This window comes from Saimiri boliviensis, chromosome 8 (assembly GCF_048565385.1).
Source record: "Saimiri boliviensis isolate mSaiBol1 chromosome 8, mSaiBol1.pri, whole genome shotgun sequence".
In the NCBI taxonomy this organism is placed as follows: domain Eukaryota; kingdom Metazoa; phylum Chordata; class Mammalia; order Primates; family Cebidae; genus Saimiri; species Saimiri boliviensis.
The window spans coordinates 60,737,261-60,751,269 of NC_133456.1; the positions used below are offsets into that span (position 1 = coordinate 60,737,261).

Below are 14,009 nucleotides of genomic sequence, written 5' to 3' on the forward strand. Positions count from 1 at the left end.
CAATGTTGCTCAGCTTTGCAAATAGGTAAAATCAGTGTAGTAACATACTTTCTGAAGGTCAGGCTTCTGACAACATCTCCTATCCAACAACACAGGTATAAAATAGAAAGCCCCAGCCCTATACCCTAGCCCGTGGGTTCCAGAAGCTCTTCTCAGGTACCAAGCAAGAGTTTCCTAGCTCAGATTTTTACCCCTAACCCTTACAATGCTAGCAGTCTGATTCATCACAGTACAGCACATTAGTCAGTGTGAATTAGAAGTGAGAGTTGGGGATACCACAGGGGTAAGGACAAAGCTGCCAATATGAGAGACAGCAACGAGAAGAAGCAATGGAACTACTGCACAGGAATTGATGGTCATTACGATGAGCTAAGCCATCAGGGAAAGCGAAATTGTCCTCTAATACTTCACTCATGAAAGAAGGATATCATACCAGAAGTCTTCAAATCTCATTGAATATCGGAATGACCTTGAAATATTCCAATTCAGGGATCTGTAACAGATGTGCCCAAGAGCATGCATTTTAAAATGAGTTGGGTGACTTCAGATTTAGCTGATCTAAGGAATGATGTTTGCGAGTAACTGCACATGCATTATCTAATGTCACAGATGAGGAAACTGTGGCACGTAGAGGTTAGATAACTTGCTCATGATCATCTGATCAGTAGTATATAAAAGAGCTGGCACAGTGCACATCAGCTCCAGACAGATTTTTCCAGGGTTCTTCAGGGTTCTTCTGCTTTTTATAGTTTGTTGGATCCTTAGTTTGGCTTGAGTCTAGGTTTTTGTATCTACTAACCCAATGGTTGTCAAAGTGCATCACCTGGGAACTTGTAGGAAAAGCAAGTGCTCAAGTCTCACCCTAACCTTGTGAATCAGAATCTCTGGGATGGGACCCAGCAATCTTTTTTTTTCTGATTTCTTTTTTTTTTATTGTATTTTAGGTTTTGGGGTACATGTGAAGAACATGCAAGACTGTTGCATAGGTACACATGTGGCAGTGTGATTTGCTGTCTTCCTCCCCATCACCTATATCTGGCATTTCTTCCCATACTATCTCTCTCCAACTCCCCACTCCCCTCTGTCCTTCCCCTACTTCCCCCCAAACAGACCCCAGTGTGTAGTGCTCCCCTCCCTGTGCCCATGTGTTCTCATTGTTCAACACTTGCCTATGAGTGAGAACATGCGGTGTTTGATTTTCTGCTCTTGTGTCAGTTTGCTGAGAATGATGGTTTCCAGGTTCATCTATGTCCCTACAAAGGACATGAACTCATCATTTGTTATGGCTGCATAGTATTCCATGGTGTACATGTGCCACATTTTCCCTGTCTAGTCTATCATCGATGTGCATGTGGGTTGGTTCCAGGTCTTTGCTATTGTAAACTGTGCTGCAATGAATATTTGTGTGCATGTGTCCTTATAGTAGAACGATTTATAATCCTTTGGATATATACCCAGTAATGGGATTGCTGGGTCAAATGGAATTTCTATTTCTAGGTCTTTGAGGAATCGCCACACTGTCTTCCACAATGGTTGAACTAATTTACGCTCCCACCAACAGTGTAAAAATCTTTTTTAAAGAAAATCTCCAGGAAATTGTGATTCACTCTGAAGTTTGAAAACCACTGTACTAATTCACTTCAGATGTAATTTAAATAAATCTTAAAAAAAAAAAAAGGAAGCATAATGTGTCTCTTTTGGGGCTTTCATTTGTATCCTATCTTCTTGGTTTCTACAAAGGGCAGGTGTGTCCCCAAAACCTTCTGTGCATTTCAACTCTTTGGTAGGAATTCTTATTTCCAAGCCTAAGAACCCCATAGTTCTTATATCCTCTTATCCGATGACCTCTTAAAAGCCTTTCTCAGGAAATAATCTCTCAACAATATCTTATCAGTCAAGGTTCTTGATTAGAAAAATAGAAGCCAATTCCCAATAATTTGGGATGGGGAACTGATATTCTATGCTTTTATTTTCTTTTCAGTCCTTTACCAAGCTGCTAACCCTATAAACTCTCTAACAATGGAAAGACAAACCACTTCCCAGCTCAGAAATCTGTGCATGCTTTAGAAATAAATCAAAGCCTATCTCAATCATCTATGTTTTAAAAAACCAAGGTCATCCCCCATCACAGTTGATAACTACCTAATTTTAAATCCTCTCTACAGAAATAATTTGGATATAACATCTTTTGCACATTCTCTGTTTACTTATTGAAGAAATGTTTCTTGAGAACCTATTTGGGGCCAGAAATAATACCAAGTACTAAATATACAACAATGCTTAAGTATATCTTACCTTCAAGATGCTTTCAGTCTATTTTAAGTGTTCTTAACCTGGCATCCCTAAATGCATTTCAAGAGTTTTGTAACTCTCCTGAAATAACTTACAAACTATTACTATTTTCATCTATCTTTTTTTCTATAAATATACACTGGGAATGGGAAGAATGGGTAGAAATCCCACACTTTTCAATTTGCTACTCAGATTGATCTCAGTTCCTTCTCTCCCTCGCACCCTCTATGATCTTACCTTTCTGCCCCTGTGCATGGCAGGCAGAAAGTGAGAATTCACATCCCTCTCTCCAGCAGCCATTAATCAATAACAGACAGAGTTAAGGTACACTCTACCTCTCTCTGCACAGCTGGTGAGACAACTCCCAGACTCCAAGAGCTCCCCACTGGGATTAAGCTCCAGTTACTCATAGTGGAAACTGCTCGATAAAGTATATTTTGCCGTTTTCCCCTGGCTGGCAGCGCGGAGGCCGCATGATGCCTGGAGTTACTGTAAAAGACGTGAACCAGCAGGAGTTCGTCAGAGCTCTGGCAGCCTTTCTGAAAAAGTCCGGGAAGCGGAAAGTCCCCACATGGGTGGACACCGTCAAACCGGCCAAGCACAAAAAGCTTGCTCCCTACGATGAGAACTGGTTCTACACGCGAGCTGCTTCCGCACGGCGGCACCTGCACCTCGGGGGTGGCTCTGGGGTTGGCTCCGTGACCGAGATCTATGGGGGACGTCAGAGAAACGGCGTCATGCCCAGCCACTTCAGCCAAGGCTCCAAGAGCGTGGCTTGCAGGGTCCCCCAAGCCCCGGAGGGGCTGAAAATGGTGGAAAAGGACCAAGATGGGGGCTGCAAACTGACACCTCAGGGGCGGAGAGATCTGGACAGAATCGCCGGACAGGTGGCAGCTGCCAACAAGAAGCATTAGAACAAACCATGCTGGATGAATAAATTGCCTCATTTGTAAAAACTTCTATTTTACCGTCTACCTTCTCTTCTTTGCCTCCCTTCCTCAATCCCAATCCCTCCTACCCATGTTTCCAGGGATCACATCTCAAAGACACTGCTCCCACTAGAATCCTTGCCTCAAGGTCTGTTTCTGGGGGAACCCAAACTAAGACAGGATCCTTGAGCCAAAGAAATTCAAAATCTCTAGTCTGGTGGAAGACAGACAAACCAGAAATTTCAGTTCTCCCCTAACAGGGTAAGTGTTTTTTAAGGGATGAACATGGGGGTAATAGGAAGACCCCTGGGGGAGGAAAGCGAATTAGAAAGGAAAGAGAAAGAACTTCACCGGGTAGAAACAAAGGAAAATCGGGAAACAACAGATGCTGGAGAGGATGTGGAGAAATAGGAACACTTTTACACTGTTGGTGGGAATGTAAATTAATTCAACCATTGTGGAAGACAGTGTGGCGATTCCTCAAGGACCTAAAAATAGAAATCCCATTTGACCCAGCAATCCCATTACTGGGCATATATCCAAAGGATTATAAATCATTCTACTACAAGGACACGTGCACACGAATGTTCATTGCAGCACTGTTTACAATAGCAAAGACCTGGAACCAACCCAACTGCCCAATGATGATAGACTGGATAGGGAAAATGTGGTACATAGACACCATGGAATATTACGCAGCCATCAAAAACGATGAGTTCACGTCCTTTGTAGGGACATGGATGAACCTGGAAACCATCATTCTCAGCAAACTGACACAAGAGCAGAAAATCAAACACCGTATATTCTCGCTCATAGGCGGGTGTTGAACAATGAGAACACATGGACACAGGGAGGGGAGCACTACACACTGGGGTCCGTTGGGGGGAAATGGGGGAGGGGCGGTGGGGTGGGGAGGTGGGAAGAGATAGCATGGGGAGAAATGACAGATACAGGTGAGGGGACGGAAGGCAGCAAACCACACTGCCAAGTGTGTACCTATGCAACAATCTTGCATGTTCATCACATGTACCCCAAAACCTAAAATGCAATAAAAAAAGAAACAAAGGAAAGCACTTATCCAAATATTTTTAACATTTTTAATCGTTTCTCTCTACCTCATGTCATTTCCTAAAATCAAACCCTCAACTCAGAGGACAGAGGAAATTTGTAAACATTATTTAGGTTTGATGAGGGAGAAAGCGTCATCAGTCCTCTGCAACAGCGACAGGTAGTGCCTCATCCAAGGCTGAGCTTTGTGAGACACTGGGGAGCTGTCCCGCCGTGCGGGTGACAAACCAGCCGCAGAGCAGGGATCTGAGCATCACCTATTTGTTGCCTGCCTGCTGAATGTGGAGTGGAGTCTAACATGATAGGAAGCGTTTGTTATATTATTTACTATGTGTCTCTAATCTAACCTTTTCATGTGTGTGGGCTTCATACACAGTGAGGAGACAAATCTGCTCCCAGAAGAGACGTTACAAGAATGTTAGCTGAAATGTTGAATAACGATAACTTCCTTTGAGTTCCTTGCAGTGTTCTAATCCACCATGATAAAACTTTCATGTTTTGTCAGCTATTGTAATTTTGCTTTCACAAATGCAATACAAATTCTTCTCGTATAAGTGACTTTCACGTTTAGCGGTAACTTTCAGGAAAATTTTACTATTGTGATTTTAGATGGCATGTGTTTTAGGAGCTCTATAAAACACACACACCTAAAAGGTTTATATTTGAATTCCTTTCATTTTAGTCAGCTGTAGACAAGTTTTAGTCAACATTTTTAAATAATTGACTCCATTATATTTGATAAAATATAGGTTAGTTCTGAAGGCAATAGTTAGCACTTACTTAAAGAGGTCTTTTTTTTCTTTTAATATTCAGAAAGCTTGTAAATGTAAAATAATTTTCAGGTCCCTGTGAGGCAAGTAAGGAGCTCCGGAATTCCCAGCTTTTATAAGAGAAAACTGAGGCACAGAATAGAACTGAAATTGAATTAAATATATTAAAGGTAAAGGTCTTAAAGGGGCAAGTGTTCTCTGTTCAGCTGAGCCAAAGTTGCTACATTTTGCACCCCCTCTCATCAGCATCTGTTGACATAAGGAGAAACATCCAGACTTGTAATAATTGTAGAGGTTAGAAGCTGTAATTAAAACTACATAAAATTAATTGATAGACTTAGAAAGATTTATGTGCCTTGAAATAAAAGTACTTTCAATGAGTTTAGATTTATATCTGTGACTTGTCCATTTTGCATGTGAGTGTGTCGTTTTTAAAACGAAGTAGGCAGTTAGTTATTCAAGTGTGCAAAAATGCTCCTGATTTCTCTGAGCTACTGGCTTACACCAAAGCAGGATAAAAGAGAGCCATTTGAGCCATGCCGTTGTGGGTCTCTACCATGAGCCATGATTGTCATTTTAAAATCACTATGTCTAATCTATGACAAACCACAATTCTGTCAAACCAATACCTTGGAGTTTTATGGATTGTGGTGCCGTTTCCCGATACACGATTGTATCTGGCTGATTTTCTAAAACCAAATTATCCTAGGTTTTAGAGAGTTGCCCAAAAGGTGGCATAGAAATGAGCAGAAGAGATGTTACAATAATTTTTTGAGCAGCGATCACTTTTCCAGTTATTCTCTACCTTTTATCTCATTATCTCTGATTGACAACGCTTGTTAATTTTTTTAGCTCATGTAAATTACTGTTTGGAATTTTAAACTTTTCCTATGTAGCAGTTTCTTAAATGAGTTTTTAAAAGACTATCTCAAAGGTTGTACCTGTCATGTTGTCCTAGCTTTCAAGTCCCTAAAATGATCAGATAAGTATTAAGATTGCTAAACTTAAAAAAAATACTCATTATTCTCGATAGTTTTTATTGTGAAATCAAACTCACACATATGTAAATGTCTCTACTTGGATCACTTAATGGCAAACATTTTATCATGTTAAATGTAAATGAATAGTAAGGCAGTGGAAATTTTTTTCAACTCCTTACCCCCTTCCCAATTAAGAAAACACGTTTTCCAGATGGAAGCAGGTGGTTCAGAATGTAACTGGTATTTCCGGTGAGTGCTGTGTTGGAATTGTGAGTGCAGGAGCAATCACGCTCCTTACTAAAAGAGGGAGCTATCTTCACATCTCCATTTGCATAATTGATCCAGTATGAAGTAAGTCCTGTAGCAGATGAGCACTCTGGGGATCCCTTGTTTGTCTCAGCATGTTCAATGTCTGGGAGGCATTACCCATCAAGCCGATGTATAAGAGCATCCTCCTCCTGGCTTACCTGGATGCTTAACCAACCTTCTTAAACTAATGATAGTATAATCAGAGAAATAAAAATGCTTCTTTTGGACAAATTTGTCATGTTATAATGATAGAGTGTTTATGACTCAGAGTCACCCCCTTCACTGCCACCGCTTTATTTAGCAACAGCAGGCAGTATAGGGAAGCAGGCAGCTGCAAAAGTTTCCTACCAAGATGAAAGTCACGAAATTCTTACTAAACACGGCTTGGCTATCAATGATGAAACAGGTCTGGATTCTTGGGGCTGTGGCTCACAGAAGCACCATTGTCCCCATCTCTCGTCTGAATATTTTAAGGTCAGATTGCAATTCAGACACAAACAGGTGGGAATCTCAAAAACGAGATGTGGTTTTATTAAACTGACTATGTCGTTGGGGAAACTCCGTGGTGGTGGTTGGTTTTCATCTTCTATCAGGCTATTTATGGTACATATATAGAAACTAGAATCTTGTAGGGCAATGGGGCCAATCAGACATACACAAATTTTAAAAACACACACACACACAACTCTACAGGAGTGCCCAGACCATGAGCAGTGGTGGCCACACACTTTGAAAAAGTTATAGCAGAGATGCAAATGTGGAAATGCCTAACAGTAAACAAAGCAAGTAAATTATTTAGAGTGTAATTGTTACACATTCATATACTGAACTAAAAATGACTTTGATGTGCACAAAATTAAAGGTCTCATCTGAAGCCTAAGAGAATTACCTTCAAAGCATCAGGAGGCTGGAGCCAAGCCTAGGATGTGGGGGTCTGTGGGGCATTGCTCTCTGCCCTAGAGTCTGTTTGTGAGAATAGTAGGTGGTTGCTGAGGATTGAAGAGGGAGAGAGTGGGTGGGCTGGATGGTGTGTACAAAGGCTGGGTAATAGAGGACATTATCTACATTTCAGGGAGCTGAAGATTTATCCCACGAATAATGTAAATTTACTGAAGAAGTAAAACAAAAGAATAAAAAGTATAATCAAATCTGCCTTTTAGAAAGAGCTCTACATATGCAGGATAACTTTCTCAAGGGTATAATTAAAGGAAAGAAAACAAGTTAGGAAGCTGTTTCTAACTCAAGTGATTGGGTGAACACTGATGTCATTGGAGGACTTAGGTAGGTGAAGCAGGTTTTAGAAAGAACATAAAAATTCACCTTGGATGTGGTAAGTTTGATGAGTTCTTAGCATATTCATGTACAGGTATAAATGATTGAACAAGTAAAAACAATACAATAAAAATATTTGAAATATTGATTGGGGTCTTATCAGCACAGAGATAATAGTAGGTAAACATTAATAGTAGGTAAACATAAACTAAGAACAAATTGATCAATATATGTAGAATACTTAAAACTGTAGGGAGATTAGTGAAAGAGTGCAGTATCTGTTATAGGATGAATAAGTTCTGGAGACCAATTGTACAGCATGCCAACTATGGTTAATAGTAATGCATTGTATTACTATTTCCAAGAGAGTAGATCTTAAGTGTTCCCACCATACACAACAAAATAGCTATATGAGGTGATGGATATGTTAGTTAGCTTGATTGTAGTAATCATTTCACAATGCATACATATTTCAAAACATCACATTGTTTTGTGTGATGCCATATACTGCATCACTTACAATTTTTACTTGAGGTTATATCTTAATAAAGATAAAAAGAAATGCTTAAAACCATTTCTGGCACATAACACATAGCACATAGTACAGTTGGCCCTCTATATTCATGGGTTCCACATTCATACATTCAATCAACTTTGGATTGAAAACATACAAGTATAATAATAATAAACATAGCACTAGAATGATAAAAATAAAATACAGTATAAGAACTCTTTACATAGCATTTACATTCTATGAGGTATTATAAATAATATAGAGATGATTTAAAGCTATGGGAAGATGTTAGTGGATTGCCTGTAAATACTCTTGTTTTATATTGGGGACTTGAGCATCCATGAATTTTGGTATAGGGGGAGGTGTCCTAGAACCAATGCCCTGTGGATACCAAGGGACCACTGGATGCATTAAATAAATGTCTGTTCTTAATGATTAGTATAATTATACTCTCTCATGAAGTTTCTTTTCTTAAAAGCACTTATGTATATCTGTAATTAGATATTTGTCTCCATGATTATTTGGTTGAATACCCTTCTGAGAAGAGGACAAACTCCATGAGGGCAGGGACTGAATCTGTTTTACTTTGGTTTTTTTAAAAATTATTTTTATTTGAAATAATTTTAGACTTCCAGAAAATTCCCAAAAATAGTACAGAGAATTTTTTCACCTTTGAAGGGTACTAGTCTTCAACAAACCGTCCACTTTGATTTGTCTGGTGGCTCCTCGTACCAGAATATAGGTGCATTTTTGGCAAGAATACTACAGAAATGATGTCATACCTTACCAGTGCATGCCCCAGGGGGCACATATTGTCACTGTGTCTTATTATTGGTAATATTAACTTTGATCACTTGATTACAATTGTCTGCTAAGTTTCATTACTGCAAAGTTACTATTCTATTTTTGATCACCACTGTGTCTTCAACTCTGCACAATCCTGGCACATAATAGTTAATTAGTAAATGTTTGCTCATGAATGAATGAATGCTGACTAACTAAGTTTCTCTCCTCAAAGGAGGGCAGCTGAGCAATGCACTGCCTTTCTGTTTGCCCAAGCTGGGAACAGCCCCTGTTGGAAGCAGTTGTAATTTCCAAGATTTTCCCTGAAAAGAGCAAATAGGTTCTACACGTCTCCCCTTGTATGACATCAAGGCTATACTTACTAAATGCACAGATAGATCATTATCTTTTTGTGGAGATAGGGCCCCAATTCTATTGTGAAAATGGGGGGTAGCCTAGATGAGGTCACATGGCTCTGGAAGTCAGAATTCCAATAAAACAAAGGTTACCTTTTCATTTTTTTTTCCCCCTTTGAGACTTTTCTTTCCATAAGGGTAAAGGCAGTGTCCACATTTAAGAAATTCTTCAGTGACAAAAAGTTTACAGGCAGGAGAGCTAGTAAGCTCTGCCAGGCTTTTGTGTAAATTCTTGAGTCTTAGAAATATTATAAATATTCGACAATTCTCCATTTCCGTAGTTAAAGGGAAAAAAATCCAAAATGTTCTTGCCCCCAATCCTAATTTACTCAGTAATTAATCTGAAATGAAAGCTAATTTCTTTGCTTACTTTGACAAATATTTTAGAACAAAGGGGTTACTTTAATTTTTTTAACTGACTGGCTAATCTATTTTTGATGACACTAATCTTTTTTGGCTGGAGGCAGTGGCTGAGTGGCCTTCACATCACCGTTGTTCAACCTAGACTCCCTGGAGCCAGAGGTTCAAATCCGAGCGGGGTCACCCCAGCAGAAGGCTGATAAATTGAGTGCCTTGTGATGTAGTCCTGACAGAGAGGCGATCTTTCAGCAGAACTCTTGAAAGCTTAAGTTTTCTCTGGACATTAACGATCCCCAAATAAAATAGACCACAGTGTCTAAAGCATATTTCTCATTAGTCCTCTAACTTCAAATGCATGAGAGAATGTTTATGATAGAGGGGGGAGGTTAATCCTGTTGAAAAAGATAAACTATGCCAAACACTAGAAGATCCCAAACAGGTGTAATGGAAGGGAAATCTACTGGTTGCCTCAACAGCACACACAAATCTAACCTTCTCACCAGCAGTAGTGGAATCTCATGCCTTTTGACATTAAATATTCCTTCTGAAACAGACGGTAAAATACGCTTAGAAAGTATAAAGAAAGAAGGGTGTTATGGAAATGTAGGACCCATGGAAATGATGCAAGTGAAAATTGTGAACCAGTCCCTTCGTCCTCTCTTCATTCTGTTTTCCTATGAGCTCTCTCTTCACCACACACACAGATATACGCAGGCAACCACAGTGAGCTAAAGTATGCTCATGAGGCATAAAAATGTCAGTGGAATACATTGTTTTCTACACATTATTCGTTAAGTATGTGATTACAGTAAGGGAGGAAACCCAGAGAGCTTGCAAAAGACCTAAGGTGAAAAATAAATAAGTCAGTCTCACTTCACAAATTTCATTGAGGAAAGCAATGCAGTTTGTATGGACCTTCTTTTCATTGTATTACACACTCACACACACAAGTGATATTAAATACATGTGTAATACATAAATAGGTGATATGTAAATGCACACAGATCACAAATAGGTGATATTTACAGATCACCTATTTATGTATTACACATGTATTTAACATGTATAATTTAACATGTGTAATACATAAATAGATGATATGTAAATATATGCACATTCACATGTACATTGTCTATTTCATTATCTTTCTGGGTTTATGTTTTCTACCTGAAATAATCAAAGGAGTAATTGTTGATAATCAGAAGTACAAATAACACAGTTGTGTTATTTATGGGTTATGGAAGTAGTTACTCAATTATTAACTGCATTTAACTATTTTCCCTCAGGTTCAACTCATTCATTTATTTTTCATTCAACAAATGTTAATAAACACTTTTGGTCAAAGTAGCATTCCATTCACTTTACCTCTGTTCCATTTGTGCCATTTGTGGGGACAGTGGAGTGTGTGTGTGTGCCTGCATGCATGCCTGATGTTTATCTAGATGTTAACCTTCTAAAAGGCAAGAATAATGACCACAGAAGAACAAGAAAAATTATCCACACACTAGTGAGTTCAGCTCTGGGGAAAGTGATAAAGGAATAAGATTTCAATATTCCAGTGATGACCAAACAGAAAAATTGTTTACAAAACCAGAAAAAAGAGAAATATGTCATGTGACCTCTCTGGACAACACTATTTCTAGAGTCAGTCCAAAATGGAGTAAAATTGTATTTATAATGGAAAGTGTTTATTAACGGCATTAGGAAGAATTTCCTGGCTAGAAGTCTTGTGAAAGAATAGAACATTGCCTTCTCTTTTGGAAGGGTAGATTCTTACAATTTCAGAGCTGAGAAGCACTATAAAAGTGATCTAATTCAATGCCTTTTAATCTTTTGAGGGGTCATGTACCCCTTTTAGAATCCAACTAAAACCATAGATTTTCCTCCCCCTAAAAAAACACATACAAAATGTGGTATAATATTTCAGAGGGTTTATGCATGCCCCTTAACCTCAGCTATAACTCAAGGTTATCAACTCTTTACCTCATTCAATATTCCTGTTGTACAGATAAATAAACTAAAGCTCAGAGGTTAGGTAATCCCATTGTACAGATGAATAAACTAAAGCCCAGGGGTTACATAATGAATGTTATGCATGGAATTGTGTCTCCCAAAACTTCATATATTGAAGTCCTAACCCACACTACCTCAAAATGTGACTGTATTTGGAGTTAGAGTCTGTAAGGAGGTAACTGTGTTAAAAGGAGGTCATTAGTGTAGTCATTAATCCAATAGGATTGGCTTGCCATTGGAAATTTGGACACAGACACATACAAAGGGAGAACCATGTGAAGATACAGAAGACAAGCCAACAATAAGCCAAAAAAAGAGACTTCAGAAGAAACAACTTTGCCAACCTCTTGATCTCAGACTTCCAGCCTCCAGAACTGAGAAAAACAAATTATGTTGTTTAAGCCACACAGGCTGTGGTCCTTTGTTATGGTAACCCTAGCAAACTAATACAGGTAATAAGTCCAAGTTATTTAACTGTCTAATGGTAGAACCAGAAATGGTATCAGACTTCTGTCTAATCCAATCCTCTTTCAAGTGTTGTATGTCTTTGAATGGAAAATAATGAAACAGACACTTTGATGTTCCAAGATTACTTTTCTCCCACTAACTCTGTGATAGCATTCTATGGTGGAATTAAAATTTTTAAATGCCTTTTGTCAAATCTTTACACTTGTAAAATTAAGGAAAAGAAGTTATGCTCTGGCTCATTAAGAAAAATCTAAATATACTTATTTATAATAAAAATTTTGTAAATATTCTTTGTAAATGGTGAGTCTTCCACATTCCAACTCTTAAATAAATATCTATAATACTAAGATGTTTTAGTATGAGTCCTTTTCCATTTATAGATTGGAATAAGTCATTCTAATTAGTAAGAGTCAAAACTGAGTATGGAATCCCATCTAGAAGGAGCACCATCATATCACAGATAATATTACACTGTAAGTATAATTAATTTAGTTGGCTAAAAGCAATACTTCAAAATACAAATATATAAATTTTCATATCCATTACCCCACTAATTAGAGTAGTGACCTTGGGTGAATTTCTTAGCCTATCTAAGTTTCAACACCTTCTTCAATAGTATGAGTATAACAGTAGTCTCCACAACAGAGGGTTATTGTGAGAATTAAATAAAATAATATATATTATATGTTTAACACAGCATGTGACCAAAAATAAGTATCTGATATACAAAAATATACAAAAGATACAAATATTTTTAAATCTACAAAAATATACAGAATTAACCCAAAATTGATTAGTGGTATAGGAAAACCTAAAACTATAAAACTTCTAAAAAAAAAAAAATGAAAGGAAATCTGTGTGACTTAGGGTTACCCAAACATTTTCAGATCATACACAGAAAGTACAATCCATAAAAGAAAATAATTGGACTTTCTCAAAATTAAAAACCTTTTGCAGCAGTCTCTAAATGTATCTTCATTCCACAATTCAATCATTACCAAAGTGAATCTCTTTGTAATTGTAAATTAAAGTAAATCGTTGCATATAGTATATGTAACTTTGAATTCCAAGAAAGTTTCTTGTCATTTCCTTGGGAGCTTGTTGGTCATGGCCATCATGTAATTCTGGTTACTTTCAACAAAGCAAAGATCTTGAGATGCTTTAAAGAGTAAGAACCAGACGAGACTGATGAAGGATATATTTGCTACTTATGTAATAAAAATGAAGCAAACCTGAACACTTTGTTTTAAATAATCCAAAAAGGTTCATTTCATCACCTCAACCTGGATAGCCAGAAAGATGCAAGCACAGTTTTAGGTGCATGACATTGTGAGCATATCTGAAAAGAAGCATGTTTTAATTAGAAGGATTTTGAATTTCAAATGAGAACTAATATGGTATACTGTAGAAAAAGGGTGCAAGCTTAATTCTCCTATCCCCATGGTCTTTACTGTGAAGTTCAGAAAACAAAACATACAATTAAAATAAGTAGATATTAACTTGCTTAGCAACCCTAAGTGAATCCCAGACCACAAAAGACTTAGACCCCTTTAGATTTTATTCTTAGAATAAGCACTTATGCCCTGCATAACTTTTAAGGTGCCACATAACCTGGCCCCTTTTTTCTTCTCTCACTCATCTTATTCCATCTGTACTCTAGGCATGGTGGCCTTCCTTTTTCTTCCTCTAATATATCATGATCCCATACATTGCCATAAATTTACTCTCTTTACACTAATGACTCCAAAATTTTTATCACCAGCCATGAGCGCTCTCTTGAGCTCAAAACTCATATACTCAACCATCTACTTGACATCCTCACTTTGATAGCCAGA

At 38.0% G+C, this 14,009-nt stretch overlaps 1 pseudogene; it reads left to right on the top strand.

Moving 5' to 3' along the window:
* The first annotated feature begins 2,755 nt into the window (after window positions 1–2,755).
* Window positions 2,756–3,206, top strand: LOC101051143 (small ribosomal subunit protein eS19 pseudogene; annotated as a pseudogene).
* Window positions 3,207–14,009: the final 10,803 nt, after the last annotated feature.